Genomic DNA, 25955 nt, shown 5'->3' on the forward strand with positions numbered 1-25955 from the left:
AGGATTCAGCGATGTAATCCAGTCTAAATTATTTTTCTTTTTTTGAAATGACGTCATTGCTGGCACTAGAAACTTATTGCGTCACGAAAGGTTCTACTGTCAGCAAATAAAAATGGGGACTGACTGGACTGACAAAAGCTTGACTGACTTGACACCAGTATGCAAGACTGCACCTTCACCTTGACCTGACAAAAGGGTGGATGTATGTATGTTTCTTTTTACAGGAGCAGAAAGATGACAGCAACAGGCTGCGTGACCTTTGGGGCATGCCGACTTAACCTTTAATCGCCACTTTCTGTGTCTTTGTGAATTTATCAGCGGTGTGTTATTCATGACCTTGTATTGTTTACAGTGCAGAGGTCACTGTGAGAAAGTGTGCATACAGATGCGCTGCGCTAACACCTACATCACTTTTTCCACAGCAGAGGGCTAATCATATGATCTAATCACATGATTTACAGCAGGACACACCACTGGCTAATGTTTTCGTACGACAGGGCCTGGAGTGAAACTACTCCAGGGGAGAATCTCTGGGAATTTTTAAGAGACAATGCACAACTTCATTGTGCATGTCTAATTGTGCTAAGCTGACATAGGGCAAAAGAGGGTTTTCCGTGGAAGCTTTCATTTTTAAATTGCAGTGACCGTGACATGAGGGATATGGAAGGATTGACGCAGATACAGACCACGACCGGGAGAGAATGCTTCAACAGGACCAGTGAGAAGCAGGGACCATCTGCAGGACAGCTGACAAACGACAGTGGGCTGCACCACTGGGCTTCCAAATGATTGTCACGAGGAGATTTTGAACAGCAAAATCTTAAAATAAAATGAAAGAGTTTCGCCGTTGACGTTGAGGAAGACAACTAAGGTGTACGACGTGCTCTGCCTTAAATCTACAGCCGCGTTGGAACAGAAATCGAGGGATGAAGAGAGCGTGCCAAGCTCCAAAAGTGACAGCGCAGAGGGAGACCAGCGTTGGAATTATGACTCTGTAAATGGCACAGACACCAGGAGCCATGACCGAATGACCACCTAATACTGTTTCACTTTGCCATGCAAAGTACTTTGACACTCTGGAGAAGACCTTTCCTCTGTATCATTGTTGTAGCCATTTGCATGTGAGAGCTTAGATTGTGGGGAGGATTAAAGATGAACAAAGGGTGGTGGGAGAATGGTGAAGTGAGGATACACAGTGTGAAACTCCTTTAAGTGTAAAATAATGTTGATGTGATATACAGAAAGTCAGGAAAGAAATTCTGGTTTTAATGTGATTCTTGATTTAAGAATCAAAGGGTGGGATTGTAATGGAATTTCTTTCACTTATGTACTAATCACATTATTTTATTGTATAATGCCATGTCTGACACCCATACTGTAAGAGGGAAGTTGGGGGGGAGCAGACCACTCCACAGGAAGAGTCTTTTGTCTCTTCAAGGACTCTGGGAGGTAGCAAGGGAATGTGAACCTTAAGGTGTGAAACAGCTGTGTACTGCCTTTTGTTCCTGAAGAAGGTATTTAAACTGAGAGCCATGCTAGGCTCAGTGAGAACTCTGCTGACCGTCTGTCCCGCGGACATGCAGGCTCTCCACAAGTTTGGTTGTCCGTTGTCTTTGTGTGTCCGGATTAAAGAATGTTAGCTACCGCTCACCGCTCGTCTGCAGGCTTTATTTAAGTGGAAAAAACTTCCACAACAGAGCTAAATGTGGAAAAATGTTGCTGTTAATTTCAGCATTTCAGCACACCCCCAGTCTCACATAATATGAAGCCATCCAGTGGGTTGGGTCACATTTTTGAAACTCGTGATAGTGAGTCAGAGAGAGCAGAAATGGCAAATGTGAGGTCATCTCAAATATTTACGTTTGATCAAACAATTCCAATAAATTTGAAGAAGTTCAATTACTTTTTTTCTAAGCTGCTTACACTACATTGACTTATGTTTTTACACAATTTCAGAAGAGGAGAGCCACTGAGAGACTGCCTTCCGCCCCCTGACGTCTCCGCCGTGACACCCACTTCTGAGAGGAATTGCCTACATCTCAAGTAGGGCTGTGCCTGAGCGGAAAGTCTGTGTTTCACCAAGTATCAGGTTAGCGCACGGCCCTGCATCATGCAAACGCAAAATACGCTGTAGACAGGGTATCTTTAAAGTTTTTCCACACCAGTGGGAACAAGAATATCAACTAACAATAATTTATTTATGGGTCAGATACCCAAATTGCTTTCGTTGACAATGAAGGATACACGAGAAACTACACGCATAATCCGTTAAACTTTGAGAACTGCGATACAGAATTCCTCTCTCTATATGCTGAGAAACAGAATAACAACATGTATTTTTTTTATTTGATATACAAAATAGTATATCTTATTCACATCAGCTTAACATGTATGGTGCTAATTTTATTTGTAATGATGCTATGTGTCGTTTTGTCAACAACATACAACCTGTTGGTGTATGCTGTGATTATGTGTGTGCGCAACGTGAATAGTGATATGTACTATTGAGAATAATAAAACATTATGAGAGCATGATTTAATCGAGTCAACAGTATTTATTATCAATTTTAGTGTATATTATACATTCACATCATAGCCGCTTTAGCAGAAATGAAAAATTCATTATTTAGCTGTAATGAGTAAAAATAAACATTGGAGCAGAAATAAAAGAAACAAATATTTTAGCGGGAATAAAGTGAAAAACCACCAACAAACATTTTAGCAGAAATACAAGAAAAACATTTTAGCGGTAATAACAGAAAAAAACCAACAACATTTTAATTATAAAAAAAGATTTTATTTCAAAAATCCAGCCACTCAAAGGGACCCCCCTTTAATCTTTCAATACTATGTGAAATAACAATAATAATAATCATCATCATCCTGGAAGCATTTTCAACAACGTTTTTGACAAAAAAAAAAGAAAAAAAAGAAAAAAAAAAGTCTTTCTGCAGTTACTGGGGCCACTGATAACCATGCTAAAAGGGTTGCTGGAGTCTGCCATTAAACCCTTAATCTAATTTAATATCCATAAGGGCGTGTTGTATAGTCTGGAAACACGGCGCTAGTTGTAGTCCGCTTTAAACCTTCTTCACAACAGTTACATTCTTCAAATTAACTTTTGTGTTTAGCGCGTTCAATGTTACAAATTTACATTTAACTTGTATGTATTACCCTGCAAGGTGTGATATGCATAGCATTTTGGCCCTGCGGACACAAATTCGACTATGTAATCCTCCGCACCCCCTTCTCCAGAGTCTAATTCACTAGTGAGATTCCGGAGGAAAGGTCCTAGAGGTGGCATCCAGTCGCCAGGGCGTGCTGTGAAAATGACACTGCCCGTGTCACAATACAACATGCGCTTCGATAGCTTGTCTAGCAAATCATACATCATCAGTCTAGCATTTGCAGTGGTCATGGCACCCACAAAGACATTAACATCCTTCACACGAGCATCTCTACCATTAGCATGGCGCCACTGCACCATGACGACATCATCTGAGATGAAACTAAACTGACGCACGTTGTACTAGTCACTAAACATTAACTGGCTAAATCTAGAAGGGTCCGTGATCAACTCAGATGAAGGCATGTTTGTTACAGTTTCTAACAGCTTTATTTACACATATCTTGGTCGAGTCTAGCATTATTCCCTCCTCCTCCTAACACTCGTCAGTGTGTTTCTGCTGGTCATCAGGAGTTTTAACATGTTCTGCATAGCCTGAAGCCTCCTGTTTAAGTTTTTAAAGGCTTTAAACAACGTGTCTGTCTTATTGGGAAAATGCAGCACCTCATCAATAGAAACAATCCTGTGTCCTTTCGAGAGCTTTTTCGAGCTCAAACGACACCCAGGTGCCCGACAACATTCTCTCAGTCAGTGGGCAGGCACGCTATCTGCTTGTTCTGCTTTTCAGCACACATGCTACAGAGTGGGAACATCAGTTTGTTGTGGCATCTGTAAGAAAGGACTGGGTGAAACAGACCTTTAGGTGGGAGTACTTAGCATTTAACAAAGCCGAAATAATTTTCTAGCCTGTCAAAGTTGTTGTAAATGATGTGTGGGTGCCTGACATGATAATCTTTTTAAACTGCACTGTGAGATAGAGGCTGGTAAAGTCATAGTAAAAAAAATTTTCATCACAAGTAGTCTTGCGGTACAGTTTCATGGTGTTGGTGCGCTCTCCAAAGGGGGCATCTCAAGGCTTTGTGTATCTGCTTCAATGTCTCCCATTCACATTCCCACATCACAACCACGTTCACACTGTTGTGATCTCAACGCATTCACTTTATCACAAAACGCGCGATGCAGCAGTCGTAGGATGCCTTGCTGACAGGGTTAATGTGCTTTGAACGTGTACCCACAAAATTTTGAGCATCGGTAATGCTTCACGAAAGCAGCCACACATTTTAGTGTATTAAATGAGAACTTATTGCCCTTCAGATCCAATGTACACACAAAATTAGCCTTGTGTTTGCCGTTGTGATACCGGGTCTCAAAATCATATTTTCATGAGGTTTCTCTTTTTCAATAGGCTGTATGAAACACTGGTGGTCTGAGTCGCTGGCTAGTTTAGGCTCACGGCAGTACTCACATGTGGGCTGAGCACATCTGTGGGGTTTTTTCTTTGCTTGCCTATACGCGATACCGCAACACATACAATGCTTCATATTATCACAAGGTACCATGTTATGTTTCATTTCTGCTAATTTGTGCTGTTAGTAACAGTGTTGTGATTTGCAGATGCGGTTACAGTCGGCGCACTTCGCAGTGGTCCGCCGTGCTGATGACAGAGTGTGAAACATATGTTACATCTGTATTTACAGCTGTGGTAAAGCGGTGCTTCATATGTACTGTAACAGAAATTACACACATAAGCAGCCCTGAGAAAAGCTGTGGGTTTTTCAGTCAGCTGGTAACATTCATTGTGCAGATACAACATAAGTGTTTTTGGGCTTGGGCTCATCATGTGTGAAATGAACAATGCAGGCGTTTACACCCTGCAGCATACTAGATTACGATCTTGATGTTTAAGTGTTTCTCAAATCCACTAACATCAGAGAGTGCTACTTGTTGTGTGTCACATAGCTGTACCTCTATATGTAGTTGTTTAGCTGTAGCTAGTTTTTCATGCTCAGGCGATGTTGCATTAAATGCATGTGCTATGCAAAGGGACAAGCTTTTTGGGGACATTGTTTGGTATGTACAAATGTTTACTGTTCTTTGACAGTATGTTGTCATATGGTATGCGTGCCAGTCTTAAACAGGCACCAGCGCTACTGTTCTACGTTACTGTGACAATAAACTCTAATTTGCCATCACCTATAGAACCATCATTACTCTGCATGACCTGCGCTATTTCAACATGAAACAGATCTGTATCGTACTCATCTTCAGCATTTAAAACAGTCTGTACATCAGAAGCCAGGGAAGGGCCTCTCAAAACAACATTTGCCCAGCTGACAGCCGGACACTGCTCTTTCTATGACATTGGCTACGCAATCTCTTACCCTCGCTGGTAGCTGGTCTGGAATATCCATGCTTATGTCTCTAAAATCAATACGCTCACGCAATTCTCTTGCATTAGAAGCAGGTATGTCTCATGCTGTACAACGGGTTTGGTAAGGGCAGCTCTTGTCTGTGAAGGATTAACACATAACACATTTTCTGTGTTGGAGGGCTCATGCAGAAGGAATAGTGATCACGTTAGAGGAATGGGGATTAGGGCTGGGCGATATGGCCTAAAATCCATATCGCGATATAATTTGAAACATGTGCGGTAACGATATATATCACGATATATTCTTTTCTTCTGTATAACATATTTTCCCCACTATAAGGCACACTTAAAATCCTTTAATTTTCTCAAAAATCGAGTGTGCTTTATGTATGAATTCTGGTTGTGCTTACTGACCTCGAACCGATTTTGGCGTGCAGAAATCTGTTAAAAAAATGTTTTGATGTCAGAGCATTATGGCTGCCGTACTGAGGAGCTTCGCGGAGTAATCTGGATCCAAAACTCCGTCACTTCAGGTCCCAAAGTCAAACGAACACAGAGTTAAAAACAGTCTAAATTCTTCCATCTTTAATAAAATCATCAGCGTTGCTGCTTTACCAGGTGTAACAATTAAGTTTAACATCCATGCATCCATGAAAACAGAATTTATTAAATTTAACTGAGTTAGAAGTTAACAGGAAGTTAGCTCGCTAGTTTCCACCTAAACATGACATACCATGTTCTGACTGAGAGATTTTTGAAACTAATTAAAACGTTCAGCTCTGCTATCACTTCCAACATAAATGAAGACAGAAAACTAAACAGCAGTGGCGTTTGCAGAGTTACTGAAGTTGGACTACCTGGTATATAATGTTGTGCTACGTGATTGCTAGCGACACAGCTATGTTAGCATAACATTTGCACAGTGAAGCTGGAGGATGAACACCAGCTTTTTTTCCACTTGATAAAAGTTAAGGTGAGGGGTTCTGGTGGTTAGGGACAAATGCAATCGCATAGCAGGATGCTATACACGGGCCAAACTTCAGTCAGGAGAACAACTGAGATTATTCATCCACAATACAAGGTCAGTTATTAATATACTGCAACAATATGGGAATAGAACAACTGCGAGAGAATTCAATATTAATGAATCAATGTTACAGAAGTGGAGGAAGCGCAGTTTTTGGCTTTCCCCATATTTCAAAAGTGCTTCATCTCTTTGCTATGACTGTCGCCCAGCATAATTTGCAGATGATAATGGTTGTAGCCGCTGCGATGCTTTCGACCAAAACAGGCGCAGCTTGATGACATCATCAACATGCGCTATCGCGATAGAGCGATATAGTTAAAATCTCTATCGTTGGCCAAATTTATATCGTTTCTATCGCCCACCCCTAATGGGGATGTACTGTGATGTGTGCAGGAGCAGCAGAAACAGCATTCGCGGCATCAGATGGTGTGGCACGGGTTGCGTTCTCACAGATACGCATACTATTCAGTCTTCTGTGTAAAATATCACATTTCGTTAAAATTTCTTCAATCCTCTGATTAAATACCTCAAAGTCAAACCATCTAACAGGCTTAGCGGTACCATTGCTGTGTTTGAATAACTTATTAAGAGGGTCCATGGGGAGGGCTTTAAAAGTCACACATTAAAAATCCTGGTACAGATGTTATCTAATAGACAGCACGTTTTGTTTATTGCCACGTTAAAATCAGAGCTCCGACTATCTCTTGTAAGTATTCATGTGTTGCTTGTTGTTGTTGGTTAAGTTTAGCTTCTACCACATGTTATCAGCTATTGGGTCGCTAGAACTCTGGTCAGAAAGCAGAGCACCGGTGGTATTCATGCAGGGTTCATAAGCCTCTGCTAGTTGAGAATCTGTTTTACAACCTTCTTCAAAATCTATGTGTGTAACTTCATCATCATCATCATCATCATTAATTCTAATGCACCAGGGTATGGTAGGTAAGAGATCTAAATTAAAGTCTCATACACTGTGCTCAAAAACACTGATAAAATCACCAGGCACGCACTCACCCTGAGGTGCAGATGACCAGTTGTTAAAAAAAAAAAAAAATGGGTCTAGCTCTCCACTATCACACACAGCCTGTATTGTAGTTGCTTGTTTTTTGTCTTCTTCTTCCTGTTCTATACGACGTAAATATTCCAGAAATGTCATGGGCTCATCATCATCCTCATCATGCAGAGGGGTTCTGTGCCTGCTATGCAGACAGACATGTGTTAAAACATTATATATACGCACTACGTCGTTTGAAAACAGAATATACACGTGTCTTTTTCTTTATGACTGTACTTACTGTTTGTCCAGTGCTATTTGGGTGGTGTCCAGTTCATCGCGGTCTCTCTCCGGCCTGTAGGTATAAAAATACAGGGGGAATAGATCATTTGTAGTCATTTAAACCATTTTAAATTCCGACACACACATACAGACAATTGCATACACACCTGGCGTAAGGCTTGGTCTTACGACCACAGAGTCTGAAGGCTTTTCCGGTCAGTTTATTAACCCTGTGTGCAAGTCGGAGAAAAGCACAGTTAATACATCATTTTAAAATGTATAAGAATAAAAAGCGGATGTTTCTGAAGAAAAACACAGACACATGCCATGTTACTATATGAAATAAAATTCAGCAGATGATTTCTCTAATATTAGACACACAGTACAAAGATACTATTTTGTGTCAGAGGATGGCTATCAGTATATTTTAAAAGACGTAAAAAACACCAACCTTCCACCTGTAAAACGTCTCCTGTGTCGTTCTTACACCTTCCTAAAAATCAAGCTTTTGTTTTAGAAAAGAAAATAGATTGAATATTGTATACTGATACACATTTATAAAATACAGTAATAGCAGTGTTTTCCTTACTATTTATGAAGTCTATGTTCAAAAAAGTGAATATATATATTACTACTCGTCACATGCACTGTTTCCCTAAGGAAATGACTGTTATCACTGCAATCAAGTTATCTTAAACACAGCAAATCGGTTCACCATGAGCACCTATGAAAGGCCTAATTTCTATAAGTTATGAGCCCCAGCTCAGGGTTTGCACATTGCATGTCAAATATTCCACCTGACCCAGTTAACATAAAAGGAAAACCAAATACCAAAAAAACAACAACGTAGTTTTAAAATGCGACCCTTACTCTAAAACAAACCTGGGAGAAAAGTGCAACATAAGCAGAAAAAGAAACAACTGTGACACAATCGTCCTACAGGAGACAATACAATATAAATTACATGCCAGTGCATACATTTCCTTTCTTATGTGAAATATATTAAATTAACATACCTCCAGATGACTGCTGTTTGCTGCACAACTTGCTTAGTGTCATCTTAGATCACCACTAAAAACATAAAATACAATAAACATCAAATGCATTTCAACAAACCTAAAGAAAACTGACTAAGAAAAAAAAAACAGACTGTACCTTTAATCTCCGCCATAGGGCAATACAGCTTCAGTGTGTGAATGGCAACTAAATCTTCTCAGACTCTCTACTTTTCCAAATCACCACTGCTCACCGCCACTCAACAGTGCAAATGAGAAGAGAAGAGCGCCTTCTTCTTCTTCTGTCAATTTTAATGGCAGCCTGCATCCAAAATTGTTGCATTACTGCCATCTCCTGGCTTTTAATCTTCCGTCACTCAAGAATCCTCAGATCCTCTTGATGAGACCAGTATTTCTCAAAAAACGAAAAACCACCACTTTCCCTTCACCATGTCTTAACTTATTAACACTTGTTCAAACGTAAGTTCCCTTCCACCACTCATTTCACCCCACATCACCCTCCTGTGATTTGCATACTTCCTACAACTAAGGAGCACATGCTCAACCGTCTCCATAGCATTGCACCCATCACACAACCCATTCGGATGTTTCCCTATCCTAAAAAGAGTACCATTTAAAAAGCAGAGGCCTGTTCGTATTCTACTGATAGAGAAGAGCGCCTGCTGCTACTTCCTCTTTTATACCCTCCCTTTGATCCCCTGGGTCCTAAAGCCTTCCCATTACACTACAAGCACTAATAATGATAATGACAACAGCAGCAGCAACAACAACAACAACAACAATAATAATGATAATAACAAATTGCACCAAACCTTATCACTGGATTATATCAACATTGCAATGCTTAACATCGTGCTACATCTCTGCTAATTAAAACCTCGCTGTTTAAATAAAGGCTTCACTGTCCTCATCTAAACGCATCTTATAGCAAAAAGAGTCTTTCACTCCATTCATTAAAACTATGTGATGGATGTCAGTAAAACAGCTGTGAGACCCCTCTATATTTTTACCTGTGACTTGTTTTGCATACAAAAAAAGAAAGAAAAATAAATTGAGGCTCGTTTTTTTAAGCTTCAGTTGATGTGAAAGAGCTTGTGGTACGCTTTCTGGGGATCAAACCTAACAGGTGGATTTTAGTTGTAAATGTTTTAAATGTAGTGTTACTCATCCAGGAACTTTCAAGCGCTGATTATGGATTATTTTCTTTTTCTTTTGCAGGGCATGCTTTTTCATTTTTTTTCCTTCCAATTTTAATTTCACACCAAAATCGTGATCGAGATTCGATTGATTTTTCAGCCCTAACACAGCAGCAATAACAGTGACACCCGAGGTGATAACGGGGAACTCTTTCAGGGACATTCTTGAGAAAGGAGGCTCTGCAGTAGATGGCGCCATTGCTGCGCTGCTGTGCACCTCCATCATTAACCCACAGAGTGCGGGCATCGGAGGCGGGGTCATATTCACTGTGATGGACAGCTATGGTAACAAGATATCCTTATTCTGATGCAGCACTTCAGCCGTGCCGGGGAATAAAGTAATGATATCCCATCTTTTCAAAGTTAAAGTCAAAATGATCAACTCCAGAGAGACTGTCTCCACAACCACGAGCCCTGACCTGCTTCAGACATGTTACTGATGCCACAAAAATACCACAGTAACACTGATTCCTTACTCCTTATTGTGTTGTCATTAGCACAGCAACATACCTGTGTGCACTCAAGCAAGCATTTTCATATTTCAGCAGCAGTCTCTAAACAGTCTAAACAGGCTCTTTGTCATTTTCATGTCACGATGATCCAGATGTTTCCAGTTTGTCAAAGCACCCAGCGTCACCCAGCACCCAACTACATTATGACCCCTTCTTGCATGACAGAGCTTTAACCTGTAGTTATAGATGGCATGTGCAAAAATTAATTATACCCTCACTGCTTAGGTAGTGTTTTTGCCATAGAGAAATTCAAGTCAGACTTTAACGTGAACATACTGAGACACAAATATATTGAAGTATTTTGTTATTATTACTTTGTTATTATTACTAATATAACATTTCCTTTAATATAACATTTCCTTTATTTTGTAGCATTTTGTAATATTTAATCTTGATTTTTATTTGTTTATTTTGTGCTTAATTAATGATTTATTATTCTTCCTGCTGTCACAAATCGATTCTGCTGTCATAAATTTCAGGTAATTTCAGTTAATTCTGCTGACGTGTGCTCACAACAACAACAACAACAACAACAATATTATCATGTGTTTTGGGACTACGTGTAATAACAGGTCTTGTCAGATGGGATTCATCCTGCTCTCTTTTCTCACAGTTTTCTATGTCTGCCAGGCACAATGATCTAATTACAAATAAACACATCAGTTGGCTCTTTAAAGCCCTGCCATGATCCTACATTGTCCACTGTCTGAATCAATTTAAAGTCTAGATTATGAAATGTGTTGCTCTGCAGAACTATGTTTCGATCTATTTCAGGTGGAACACTCACACCTGAGGATTTGGCATCTATAAAGTTACAGTGACTGATGTGTGGGATGTTCCTTTGGGTGAGTGCAAGATGTACTTCCCTCCACCCCTCCATTCAACATCATGAAAGGTTCCTGTTAGACACGGACTGCAGTGCGTCTACTCTTTGAAATCACAAAATGATGCTTGTTAGATAATTTAGTTTTGAGCTGAGCTGTTCACATTAATGCAGCTATTGATTGTTGAATACAATGAATACAATGTCTATTACTTGGAAAAAATTATCCTTCCCAAAATTTTACAATTTTTTTAAAGACTGAAAGCCATGACACATAGAGCACACTGTCACAAAATTAAAATTAAACTTATATTATCTATATACACACTGAAGGGATTGCATTTTTGCAGAAAATGTATTTTCAAAAAACATTGTGGAAAAATTAAAAATGACATCAAGTGATGATCAGCTCGTCCTGATGTTTTTAAACAGGAAAAGGACTAAATAGTTTACCCTAGTTCCCACAAGAAGGCAACAGAAGGGAGAATTTTATGATGTGATCCAGGATGCTGGATGTATTACGATCACTTTTGTACACGTTTCAGGATTTAAGGAGGAGCACATCTGAGGAGGCAGACAAATAATATTAGACAAGCGTCTTAGCCAGAGAAGCATCCAGCTGTGTGCCTGAGATAAAACAGTTTTATTTTACTCTTTCCATATCGTTGTATTTTCAGTACCAGTGTGCGTTTTGAGTCATGAGAGCAACTGTTGCCAAATGCAGTGTTCTGACTGGTCGGATCAGTTTATTTAGATGAAGAAAATCAAGCTTGGTTCAAAAAATAAATGATGCCAGAGAAATTATGCGGTCGGTGTGAACATGTGAACAATTGCAAAAGTTGAAAAATAGCTCAGTCCGAAAAATATTTTGAATGCACAAAATATTGGCATGATTTTTGCATGTGTGGTGTGTAAAGGCCTTGAGAATGGAATTTTTAAAAATAAAGTTGTTTAAAAAAAAGTGAAGAGCCTAACACAATTGATGAAAAAGAATTATTTTATCATCGTTATGATCAATCTTTTAAATTTGCCAGTAGATTAAAGAAATAAATCCTTGATCAGAGTGAATGTAGCAATACCAGAAATACCACAAAACACCAAATATAGATGGTATAAACTATTTAAAAAGTGAAGGTCCCTTCTTCAAAGAAGAATGTTATTATCTATTTTTCTGAAAAGCTTTAGTCTGTCTGTCAGAACGTTCTGCTTTCTGAGTTCGGTGAGTCTTAGTGTATCATGGTGTATCCTCCTCATTCTTTTAAGACTAACATATATGTATCAAATTTAGATACAGTCACCTGAAGTAGGGGAAAGCATCTGTCTTTATCTCTTTTTCAGCTTTAGAGGACGGAGGATTGGACTGAACCAGTTTCAGCTGGGAGACGTGGAAGGGATGTCTTCTAGCTGGCAGGGCATCTGACAGGGTTCATGAGAGACTCTGTTTCAAATAGACCAGTAGAGTGGGGTTCCAGTTTCTTAGATTATGTTCTTAATTGAGTATTTTTGGAAGACAACCAAACTTTCTGACATAGTTGGGGGCCAAGGGTCAAATGATGATCAGTTCTGTTCTGCTGTTCTGAGGAAGGTTGCCTTGGTGATCCTGTATAGCCAGCAGCAATGACGAAGGTGGTGCTGGACAAAAAAAAAACAACCAAAAAACAGACAGCATATTTCTGTGGACCTGGAAGCAGTGGTGGGTGATATCCTAAAGAGGCCTTGAACAGAGATAGTCCAGTAGTAGATGAGATTATGGAATTGTGAGCCTGATCAGCCCAGGCCAACTGTGAGCTCCAAGTTGATTGGTTGGATTGGACCATGCACCATAGGACTGCTTCCTGCTCTTGTCTCTCTTAGTGTGACCATTAGTCTACTGGTGAAAACCACAGGAGAGACTAACCTCTCGTACGTAGAACATCCTTCAAATCTGAGAGGTGAATCGGGGTCCTAATTCCAAATGTCAGCAGGTATCCCATGAAGTCGGAACATGTGGTCCATGTGGGGCTGAAGGGAGCTCAGGAAGAGCTTTGGAAAAATAGTCAGCCATGGTGAGTATGGTGTATTACCTGCTAATGGAGGTAGGCAGGTAGACAAAATCCATTACGATGTGGAACCATGAATGCCCTGGGACGGGCTACAAAAGACCCACAGGTGGTGAATTAGAACACTTGTTCCAGAAACAACACCATGGAAGAAGAAACATAGGGAAGATTTGAGAAACACTGGTATACATGGTATACAAGGATACTATGAAACAAATTCAGGTGTTGAAATAATGCTGAATCACTGAGTTGTGTGAATGTTTCACAGAGTTTCATTTTTGTTCTTTTTTTTCTAACAGTGACAAGTCTCAATTTTAGCTTTGTCCAGTCATTCAAGGGTTTTATTGTATTTCTCAGCGGAGCAGTCTCCCTCCAATATGGCCCCAGCTGTGCTGAAGACCCAGTCAAGGATGCTGGTGATTGCAATGTTTGGTGGGAGTTGGTTTACAACTGGAATGGCCTCAGTATGCTCCATGGTCATCACATAAAGTGTCATTAAGATAAATTGATGCAGACTAATGCCCTTCTCTGTCCTCATAGCAATAATCATAGTCTTAAGTGTCTTCACCCTAATTCATCCTGCGAGCATCCTCTTGCCATTTGGAAGATTAATATGTATTCTTGCTTTTCTCTCCAAGGCACTTGTGAATCACCTTTGGTCTGGAAAGAGCCTTAAGGATGCAATTGATACTCAAGTTGTTTTTGTCAACTCTCAAAGTGACGTAAAGCTTGAACCCAAGGCTGAAAAGGTAACATTCAGTGTATTTATATGATAAAATAAGAAATACTGCTGCTTTTGTCTGAGTCTCTCTCCTCTTTGCCCTGCAGGGTGTAGTGGATGGTCTTGAAGCTCTGGGACATAAAATATCAAAATTCTACAATACAGTTAATGCTGTGGGGAAGGGGGATTATGGCTGCACCTCTGCATGGTCTGATGAAAGGAAAAAGGGCAAAGCAGCTGGTTACTGAGTGCAAGAGTAATGTTAATTATAAAGCATGCCCTTTTGTTATAGAGTTCAAGGTGGGATTGAGAGTCCCCTTGTCCCAGTTCTTGGACATATGAGAGAGGGTAAAGACATCCAGCCTTTTATATTTAAAATGACGCAGAGCACTATAACAGATCTTATCTATATTTGCTTATAGTTAATCATCTTTAGTCTTAAAGATATAATTAAAATCTAAGTTTGATCAGTATGTTGAATGAGAAATGCAGTTTGAGAAAATAATTTTAATGTCCAGATTTTGTATGCATAGACATGATCCAGCTTTGACCTTTGACAGATTAGTGTCTGTGTGTGGCTGCAGGAATGTGAAAGATAAAAAATGTGCTGCCAATTCAACATTAGACATGATTCTGATTAAAAGAAAGAGGTATTAACTGTTGAACACTTTACCATAATTCATATGTGATTTTAATGATAGTTAATTATACTTAATTGCTTAAAGCAGATTGGGGTATAATCAGGTGTAAGTTTAACCAATATAATCAATAAGAAACGGCCTTGGAAGATGTGAGTGTGTGTATGTTTGAGGAAGTAAAGGAGGGGGCAGTGGGTGAACGACACCAAGAAGCCACTAATCTGAAAGAATGTCTCACTTTTAATAAACGAAATTGTATTGGGTTTACTGTAATCAACAAATAGAGTTTTAAAGAGAAAACATATTTCTATGTATTTAATCAAAAGAGCATGAAAGAGGCTGACTAAGAACATTTGGGGTGGTTTTTCTTAGTTCTTGCAATGAGTAGAAGACATGAGCTGTATCCACATGGAAGAGATAAGTGCTTCTTCAGGCCTGGATGTGCCTGTTCTTCTGTTCAATCTCAAAATCACAAAATCAGCATTAGCTCAACGTAGGTTAATTAGGTGCATCACTTACAAACACAGCACAAGAAATAACAATTTAGAAACATTTAATATACATCATAATAAACATAGACTGTTATGTTGCACTAACCCAGCAAACTCCACAATGCAAGCTGCTGCTCAGAACATTAAATTAATTTAAACTAACAGTTTAGATCTCTGTATCCTCTTCCAGAAGGGAACAGTGCATATTGTGAATACATGATATGAGTTGCGTCACACAATATGCCCCCAGCTTGTTGTATCACACACTTTTCACAAATAGCCTATGATGAACTTTCTAGACTGGGTTCATGACTGTCTTCATAACTTTAAGCAACCTCAGTTTCACTGACACTCAGATTTCCATTCCACTTTACTTGTAATCATGCAGTTGAAGGTCTGTTGTTTAGGGAGCAAAAAAAAGTTGAGTTATACGTGTTCCTAGATCCAGGAAGCACTGGAACCTTCTGTACAAATGCACCGATAAGATATTTCAAGGTTACAGGACAAAAGGCCTGGTGTTCTGCTCTGCACCATGGGAAATGAAGGAACAGTCAGCGTGAGAGCTTTGGATTAAGGAAGGAAGTGCCCTAAGAAACTGTCTATGTATAATGCCAAGAAATTCATGCTACACCCCTTTTTGAGCTGCCTAAATAGAAAGGACGTTAATTATCTGATATCCTGAAAACACTGTTGGTCCTGAAAAAGTGTAAACATAATTTAACATAATATAAAGTGCAAAGGTAGGTAAAACATGCAAACTGTTAACACTAACAAAACTAGTTATAAATAGACCCCCACCCCACCCCCTACTATTTTCCTCTGAAATGTAGTTGATTAGAATGTAGTTGTTATTAGTTGGTGCTATATCATTAAAATTCAATGTCATCTCAGGGCATTGAATATCGATCTCTTACAGCATCCCTGAAACATGAGCAAAGTTTATTATTGTAAAGCTCAGCACAGATCATTGTCCATCTACAGTGGTGTGAAAAAGTGTTTGTTCCTTCCTGATTTCCTATTTTTTGTGTTTGTCACACTTACATGTTTCAGTTTATCAAACAAATGTAAATATTACACAAGTTCAATTCAACTTGCTCGTCAGGACAGCTACGGGCCTCCACCAGAGTTTCGCTCTGCTCAGGCATAGTTCAACATCTTTCAGGTCCTACCGTCCTATATAGAAACTGTATTTCTGTATGTCCTGTTTACTCGTCAGAAAATCCAGTTTCTAAATGAAGGCGTTTATTGTCAAGGGGAAAACATCCAAACCTACATGGCCCTGTGTGAAAAAGTGATTGCCCCATTAACCTAATACCACACCCAACTTCTAATATACAGTATATCTGTAACACACAATCACAGCTAATTTGCCTGAGTCCAAAAACGCTGGTGCAGTTATTGTCACGGGCATGTCAGTTTTAGCAAAGCTACATCTTATAAACCAGTGGTTCCCAAACTTTTTTTGCTGGGCCCCCTTTGTTTTACAAGAAAAACATTTAGTAAACAATTAAGCAAATACAAGTAAAGTAAAAAGTAAAATTTATTTATATAGCGCTTTTCACAGATAAAAATCACAAAGTGCTTTACAACACAGGAAATGGGAATATAAAGACAATATAACAGTAAATAAAACAATGTAAAACAATAAAACTATAAGAACAGCATAAGAAGAAATTAATCAAATGCTTTTCTAAATAAAAATGTCTTCAGCTGTTTCTTAAAAGAATCAATGGAGTCCGTGCAGCGAAGAGACAGTGGGAGAGAATTCCACAACCGTGGTGCCACAGTCTGAAAGGCCCGATCACCACGAGTTTTAAAGCGAGTGCGCGGTACCACCAGCAGTCTCTGATCTAGTGACCTTAAAGCCCGAGAAGGTGTGTGTGGTTTCAGCAGGTCAGATAAATATTGAGGAGCCTGACCATGTAGGGCCCTAAATGTTAGAACTAAAATTTTAAAATGAAACCTAAAATTTACAGGCAACCAGTGAAGGGAGGCCAAGACTGGAGTGATATGCGATCTTCTCTTGGTGCCTGTTAAGAGTCGTGCTGCAGCATTCTGCACAGTCTGAAGACGACTTAAGGCTGATTTGTTAAAACAAGTAAAAAGGCCATTACAATAGTCTAAACGAGAAGAAATAAAAGCATGAATAATCATCTCAAGTTCAAGCTTGGATACCATTAGTCTGAGTTTAGAAATATTCCGTAAATGATAAAAACAGTTTCGGACCAGCTGCTTAGAATGCTGCTCGAGCGACATTGAGCTGTCAAATATGACACCGAGATTTCTAAGGCTTGATTTTACATAAGGTTCTAAGAAGCTGATATGCTGTCTAATTTCTGGGACCATGTGGTCTGGAGCAATAATTAGAGTTTCTGTTTTATCAGAGTTTAGTTGGAGAAAATTGTCATGTAACCATTTGTTAATTTCTGTCAGGCAATTACTTAAATTAGACAATTTATAAAACTCAGACATTTTGAAGGAACAGTATAGTTGGATGTCGTCAGCATAGAGATGATAGGAGATATATTTATAGCGCTTAATAATTTGGCCTAGGGGAAATACATAAAGTAAAAAGAGAATTGGACCCAGGACAGATCCCTGAGGTACCCCACACGGCAAAACTGTTGATTCTGATGTAACATGATTCATGCAAACAGTAAAAGATCTCTCAGACAGATATGATATAAACCATTTTAAAACAACACCAGTAATCCCAAACAAGTTCTCGAGTCTGTTTATCATGATACTGTGATCTACAGTGTCAAAAGCAGAGCTGAGATCCAACAGGACCAGCACTGTGTATTCTCCAGAGTCTGCTGCCATCAAGATATCACTAGATACTCTAAGTAAGGCCGTTTCAGTGGAATGCAATTTACGAAAACCAGACTGGAAAGTGTCCATAACAGCATTTTTATCCAGGAAATAGTTAAGTTGTTCTAGTACTACTTTTTCTAAAATTTTCGATATAAAAGGCAATTTGGATATTGGCCTATAACTGTTAGGAAGAGATGGATCCAGCTGGGGTTTCTTTAATATTGGCTCAACAACAGCTTGTTTAAAGAAGCTGGGGACAGAGCCAGTAAGAAGAGAAGTATTTATCATTTCCACAATACAGGGGCCAACTGAATCAAACACACTAGTGAAAAATGAAGATGGAAGGACATCAAGGGGGCTTGAAGTCTGTTTTATATGACAAAGCAGACCTCTGATGTCTTGTAATGTAACAGGAGTAAAAGAGGACCAAGTATCAGAGGAGAGCAAGTTGAAAGTCTGATATTGAGAAGATGATGGAGAGATATTAGACCTGATGGCAATGACCTTATTTCTGAAGTAGTTCATAAACTCATTGCATTCGGACGTTGAGTGAACTGGTGCACAAGGAGCATCAGGAGAAACAATACTCTTAATTGTTTTAAACAAGAATTTAGGATCTCTCTTTTTTGAAGCTATGAGGTGTGAAAAATACTCTGTTCTAGCATTTTTCCACATGTCATTTAGCAAGAGGATAGATTCTTTAAGGTGTAACTTATAAACCTCAAGCTTGGAAGCCTTCCACAAACGTTCTAGCTTGCGACAGTATCTCCTGAAATTACGAATGTTTTCATTTATCCAAGGACGAGATTTCAAACATAGGACAGTACTTTTTTTCAGAGGTGCCACTATGTCTAAAATAGAATTACACTGGTTATTAAAGGATGAGACAAGAGAGTCCAAATCATTGTAAGTCATTTCAGCGTCGAACATGGCAGAGAACCTTTTGCTGGCGTTCTGGTTTATGATTCGCCTTTCAATCGTTATTTTGGGAGCCGGGGGATCCAAATAAAATGACAAGTTAAAATATATGCAGCTATGGTCACTCACATGGACATTTTCCACACGAATGTCTTTTATATTTAAACCCAATGAGAAAACAAGGTCCAATGTGTGACCCTTTACATGTGTAGGGCCAGAAACATGCTGCATAAAATTAAAAGACTCTGTGATAGTCATGAAGTCAGCAGCCATATTGCAGGATGCATCATCAATATGAAGGTTAAAATCTCCCAACATTACCACCTTCTCTAATTTAATAATGGATGATAGGAGGTCGTTAAATTCAGTTAAAAAGACTCCGGCAGGGCCAGGAGGTCGGTAGATTAAAATACAATAAAAGGTGTGCAAAGAGCCGACCTTGATCATCTGAAGTTCAAAGGAGGTAAAAGAATCCGAGTTCATCAGTCTGCATGTGAATCTGTCCTGGTGCACAACAGCTAGACCTCCACCACGTCCCGAAAGACGTGGAGTTCCGATGACGGAGCAGCCAGTCGAACAAATTTCCTTCAGATGTATATAATCCATGTTTTGTTGCCACGTCTCAGTTAAACACAAGAAGTTGAGAGATTCCTTTATAAAAAGATCGTTTAAAATAAACGATTTGTTTGTGATTGAGCGAGTGTTGAGCAGGGCAAACCTGATTGAAGTCGTTTGGTTGGTGCAGTCAACAGCTGACTGCAGTGGCACTCGAATTAAACACTTGTGCGCACCTCTACACCTGTTACGCCGGGCGGGGACTCCAGGGCTAGCAGAGGCTAATATCCATAGTGGTACATCACCTCTGCCATCAAAACGGCGGTCGAAGGAGGGACGCTAAGTGAACATGGGGCCATCAGACCATAGATTCCGAGCTGGGAACTGAAGTGTAGCGTCGGCACCAGGTGATAGCAGATGAATTGGTCGTAGGCACCGGGATTCTTCCCACATCCAAGAAGCTAATCTTCGGTACCTTCTCAGACGCACCTGAACACCGGCCCTGGTTCCCCTATTTCTTCTTTTCTTCGTGTTTAATCCCACCGATATGTACGGTAACATGCACTCAGGTGAGGAACACACAAAGGGTGGAGGGAAAAATTTCCTGTAGCTGTCCCAGCTGTCGAAGTAGCTCTCCATTGAATCTTTGATATACAACATCGTGCCCCGATCATAAGCATTGGTGGCAGAGACAAAATCAAAACACAGGACGGTAAAAATAATATTGCAAGTGACAATAGCGGCCAGTACAAAACTATACCTGCAATAAGTCTGCAATAAGTTACAGGTAGTAATAAAATAAACCACTAACTCTTTTACGCTACGTCCACACCTACACGGGTATTTTTGAAAACGCAGCTGTTTCGTCCACACGTAAACGGCGTTTCGAATCACAGGAAACGGAGATTTTTTAAAACTCCTTTTTTGCGTTTTACGTGTGGACGAGGAATACAGAGGTCATGCAACGTCAAAGGTATGTGCCTTTTTTCACCTCACGCTGTTATGGGGCGCCGTTTGTAAACTGAAACATGCCGAAATTAACGGCAACATTTTTCCACATTTAGCTCTAAATCTTACAAAACATGTTTTTTCGAGTCATTTTTTACAACATTTAGTAAAATTTTAAATGTTAAATCTAAATGCTAAATGTTAAATCTAAATGCTAAATGTTAAATCTAAATGCTAAATGTTAAATCTAAATGTTAAATGTTAAATCTAAATGCTAAATGTTAAATCTAAATGCTAAATGTTAAATCTAAATATTATATATAAATCTAAATGCTAAATGTTAAATCTAAATATTATATATAAATTTAAATGTTAAATGTTAAATCTAAATATTATATATAAATCTAAATGTTAAATGTTAAATCTAAATATTATATATAAATCTAAATGTTAAATGTTAAATCTAAATGTTAAATGTTAAATGTTAAATCTAAATGTTACGGGAAACTAAATATTTAGCTAATATGCAAATTTATTGTACGGGTCAACGGAAATACCAAAATAAAAGCTTCAAGAAAACCTCCCGCGCTAAAGTGTGCCGGTCGTGTTCAGGTTGTGTGTCTGCGCTCCTCTCACGGTCACTTTTCACTGCCATGAGCTGCTTCACCAATTCCCTACCAGCATGTCCAGCGATTTAGCTGAAAACACTGGAAGAGCCGTTTTGTCGGCCATCCAACGATTCAGCGGTAGTGCACCCTCAACCTCACAAACGCCGCTGCACTTGGTAAGTTCATTGTATTTTGGAAGTTCATTGCATTTTGGACGGGTTGATAGCAGTGTTAGCAAAACTAGCAAAGCTAAATTACTTAGCTAGTCCTCAATTATTTCATTTGGTAGGCAGCAGACAGAGATCGAACATCATACAACTCTATTTATTTATTTGGTAGGTAACAGTAGTTCTTGATGTAAATTTTTCCTTAGGAATCCAGCAATGCACCTGGACCAAGTAGATCTGCCGTCTCCACTGGGATACCGTACCGCTCGGTAGGCCTTCTTACACATATCATTTAGCTGACTGGTTTTAATATACAGTCAGGTTCATAAATATTTTTGACACAGACATATTTTCTAATGTTGCTTCTGTACATTACCAGAATGAATTAAAAATGAAACGACTCCAATGCAGTTGAAGTGCAGACTTTAAGTTTTAATTCAATGGGCTGGACGAAATGGTTGCATAAAAATGTGAGGGGGAAAAAGTAATTTGTAAACACAATCCTATCATTTCAGAGGCTCTAAAGTAATTAGACAAATTAAATAACTGAAAATAAAATGATCATTTCTATTACTTTGTTCAAAACCCTTTGTTGGCAATGACAGCCTGAAGTCTTGAAGTTATGGACACCACCAGATGCTGGCATTCCTCCTTACTAAGGCTCTGCCAGGCCTTTACTGCATTGGCTTTCAGTTGCTGTTTGTTTGTGGGCCTTTCTGTCCTAAATTTAGTCTTCAACAAGTGAAATGTATGCTCAATTGGGTTAAAATCCAGTGACTGACTTGGCCATTCAAGAAATATCTATTTCTTTACTTTAATAAAGTCATGGGGTGCTTGGACTGTATGTTTTGGGTCATCTTCCATCTTTATTATTAAATGCTACCCAATCATTGTGACTACTTTTAGCTGGACTTAAGCAGACAAGTATGTCTCTGAACACATTCAGCTGCTTCAGTCCTGTGTCACATATTCAGTAAACACTACCAGTGCCACTGGCAGCCATGCATTCCCAAACCATCACACTGCCTCTGCCATGTTTTACAGATGATGTGGTATGCTTTGGATCATGAGTCGTTCCATACCTTCTCCATACTTTTTTCTTGCCATCATTCTGGTAGAGGTTGATCTTGGTTTTATCTGTCCAAAGAATGTTTTTCCAAAATGTTGCTGGCTTTTACTACATGTTTTTATTTGTTTTGTTTTTTGTTAAGTCCATTCTAGCCTTTCTATTCTTGAGGCTTATGAGTGGCTTGCACCTTGCAGTGAACCCTCTGTATTAGGGCCGTTCAATATGACGATATAAAAACATCTATCATTTCATATTATACGCTATCATTTGTTCTGTGTTGTCGCAAAATAAATTTTACGTCAATATTTTTCATTGTTTTGATGGTCACTGTAGTGGCTATATTAATTTCTTAATTTTCTTTTTTCTGTTATGTTCTCTTTGACCGCATGTTGTCTGTTCACAGTAAAATTTTCAAAATGCAAACACTACGTCTCAAATCAATTCCAGGCCTTTTATCTGCTTAATTGGTAATGACATCATGATTTTAATATGGATACCCTAAATTAAAGCTGAGTCTGCACATCATGTTCATGATATAATTATGATTGGAAAATGTTTCAGTAAACGGGCAACAAAATAAAACTTGTTAGGGTCCAAATACACATTGACCTAACTGCAGGCCTTTTCTACTCTAATTGAGTGCTCAAAGCACTTTATACAACAGATCTCATTTACCCATTCACAGGCACAGATTAATACAAGCACTTTTTCTGTCCAACATTCGCACACAGTCATACTCAGATAAACCCATTGGGAGCTGTAGATTAGAGTACCTGGGGACTGAATCACCAACTTGACCAACAATCACCAAATGCTAATCTACAAGATACAAAAGGTTCAGTTTTCTGTGTAATGGGTAGACAATAGTAAGATGGTCTGAGTCTATTGTAATGCATAGGTGTCTATCTGTATCTGTGTTTGAATTCATTTCAGGTTCCTCTTCCATCAGTTCCTCAAGCTCATGCTACGCGCTCACATTTTGTGAGAAAAAACAAGACCTGCAAACACTATACAAAAGATGTTGTGTGCTTGCCCTTGTCTTCAGCATCAACGTTTCTCATACCGAGAGGAGATTCAAGAGCAAAACTAGCACAAGATGGCCTTATTGGGAAGATCTCCTTTACATCTGACTGGTCTGAAGCACAACATAGAGAAGAAATAGCAGCAATCTTCAGAAGAACATTTGCACTGTCAACTGGCCAGACATTCCCTTTTGAGTATTTGAGTACAATTAGAGGATGTAAACGACTAATGAAACCAAATGTTTCTAGCAGTTTTCTTTGGGGTGGCCAAGAAGTTGGCTCGATTTGTTCCACCACCTGCCTCTATATAATGGCAGGGATACAAAAACCTGCACAGGTAAACATTTTATATTGTAGTGCAGAAATATTTATTGTCTAAAAAGTGAGTCTGTTCCCTTAATACAATTAATAAAATTATGTTAATTAATATTGCACTTTTAGCAGGTGTAAACAGTTTTTAGTGCAGCCATGTGCCTCTGTGTTACCAGTAATTTGGTGCAGCTGTATTTGATTTTATGTAGAACATGCTTTCTTTTCCCTCAGGAGGAACCAGAAGAGCTGTCTGATAGTGACTTTGAAAGTCCAGTCTGCCGGAGAAGACGAGGTATGTGACGTGAATGAAAACCTAGTGAGGTTCTAAGCTCAATGACCAGTTAGATTTTGTTACTGCAGTGAGTAATAATTCCTGGGAGGTTTGTTTGATGAGAGCATCATTAATTTGTCCGATTTTAATGTTTACGGATTATCACAGGTGATTACAGCCAAGGAGGAATATGTGCCCAACTTTCACTTGAACTAATATAAGGATATACAAAGGCTCTGTTAACATTATGAAGCAAGTCATGCTGACCTTCTTTCCTTTGTTCAGTGCATCATGCGTTGCCTACAGCACCAGGTGAAAGTGAGGCCAAGCATCAGGAAACAGAGGGCTGCATTCAGGAGAGTGAAAATGAGGGACAGGCAGAGGGACAGCAGATGTTTCCATACAATGTGGCAGAATTTGTGTAAGCTGTTGTCTAGGGGTTAAAGAAATCCTTCATTCTAGAAGTTGTTTAGGATATTGTTTTGATGCAGGTTTCCAATTTGCATGTTTGTTTGTTTGTTTGTTTGTTTTTTGCTGAATGACTGCAACTTTAGGATTTACATTAAATTTTTTTTTAATGATGTAGTGTGAGAAATTCTTCAAGGCTGACATGTTTTATGATTTCTAATATCTCATGTCTACTTAGCCCTATTTTTCTGGAGGAAGATGAAGCTCTTGAAGAGGCAATTCAGCGTAGCCTCCTAGAAGAGTCTGATAGACAAAGTGAAGTTCGTATTTCAAGGTCTAAGGAGCTTGGAAAGAAAAGCGTCTGGACTTCTTTAAGTTGCTTGAAGACGTTTCACCTCTCATCCGAGAAGCTTCTTCAGTTCTAAGGTCAAATGGTCGAGAGTCCCAGATTTAAACCCAGTGGGAGTATCCCCCCAAAGAGGGACAAAGGATCCCCTGGCGATCCTCTAATCACATGAGCCAAGGTGTGAAAGCGGGTGTGGGACCTAATCAGCCAGGGTTTCGGGTGAGCTCATTGTTAAACCTGGCCCCACCCTATCATGTGAATTCCTGAGGTCAGATGGCCCAGAATGTGAGTGGGCGTTAAGGCGTCTGGGAAGGGATCTCAAAACTGGATTATAGATGGCAGACAATTGGTGTCGTAAACCACCGCCTCTGTTCAAAGATGGTCGCTCACAGTGGACATAGATGGCCTCTTTCACTCCTCTTTCAAACCATCTGTCCTCTCTGTCCAAAATGTGAACATTGGCATCCTCGAAAGAGTGACCTTTGTCCTTAAGATGCAGATGGACAGCTGAGTCTTGTCCTGTGGAGGTGGCTCTTCTATGTTGTGCCATGCGCTTGTGAAGTGGCTGTTTGGTCTCTCCAATGTAGAGGTCTGGGCATTCCACGTCTTGTGGTGTATGCTTGTCGTGGTGTACGCAACGTGGTGTATGCTGTACAGTGCAGCGAGGAATGCCCAGACCTCTACATTGGAGAGACCAAACAGCCACTTCACAAGCGCATGGCACAACATAGAAGAGCCACCTCCACAGGACAAGACTCAGCTGTCCATCTGCATCTTGAGGACAAAGGTCACTCTTTCGAGGATGCCAATGTTCACATTTTGGACAGAGAGGACAGATGGTTTGAAAGAGGAGTGAAAGAGGCCATCTATGTCCACTGTGAGCGACCATCTTTGAACAGAGGCGGTGGTTTACGACACCAATTGTCTGCCATCTATAATCCAGTTTTGAGATCCCTTCCCAGACGCCTTAACGCCCACTCACATTCTGGGCCATCTGACCTCAGGAATTCACATGATAGGGTGGGGCCAGGTTTAACAATGAGCTCACCCGAAACCCTGGCTGATTAGGTCCCACACCCGCTTTCACACCTTGGCTCATGTGATTAGAGGATCGCCAGGGGGTCCTTTGTCCCTCTTTGGGGGGATACTCCCACTGGGTTTAAATCTGGGACTCTCGACCATTTGACCTTAGAACTGAAGAAGCTTCTCGGATGAGAGGTGAAACGTCTTCAAGCAACTTAAAGAAGTCCAGACGCTTTTCTTTCCAAGCTCCTTAGACTACG

General features: G+C 39.6%; 1 long non-coding RNA gene across 2 annotated transcripts; it reads right to left on the reverse strand.

The window, feature by feature from the left end:
* Positions 1–2585: 2585 nt before the first annotated feature.
* Positions 2586–9448, reverse strand: LOC134639441 (uncharacterized). Of its 2 annotated transcripts, none has more exons than XR_010095354.1 (6): positions 8954–9448; positions 8815–8869; positions 8250–8303; positions 7966–8028; positions 7818–7871; positions 2586–7718 (listed from the first exon to the last, which is right to left on the reverse strand). It is a non-coding gene; the product is annotated as an uncharacterized LOC134639441 (long non-coding RNA). The 2 variants fall into 2 exon arrangements; XR_010095353.1 differs by having other exon boundaries at positions 2586–7721.
* Positions 9449–25955: the final 16507 nt, after the last annotated feature.

The sequence above is a fragment of the Pelmatolapia mariae genome, linkage group LG12, assembly GCF_036321145.2.
Source record: "Pelmatolapia mariae isolate MD_Pm_ZW linkage group LG12, Pm_UMD_F_2, whole genome shotgun sequence".
NCBI classification, from domain to species: Eukaryota; Metazoa; Chordata; class Actinopteri; order Cichliformes; family Cichlidae; genus Pelmatolapia; species Pelmatolapia mariae.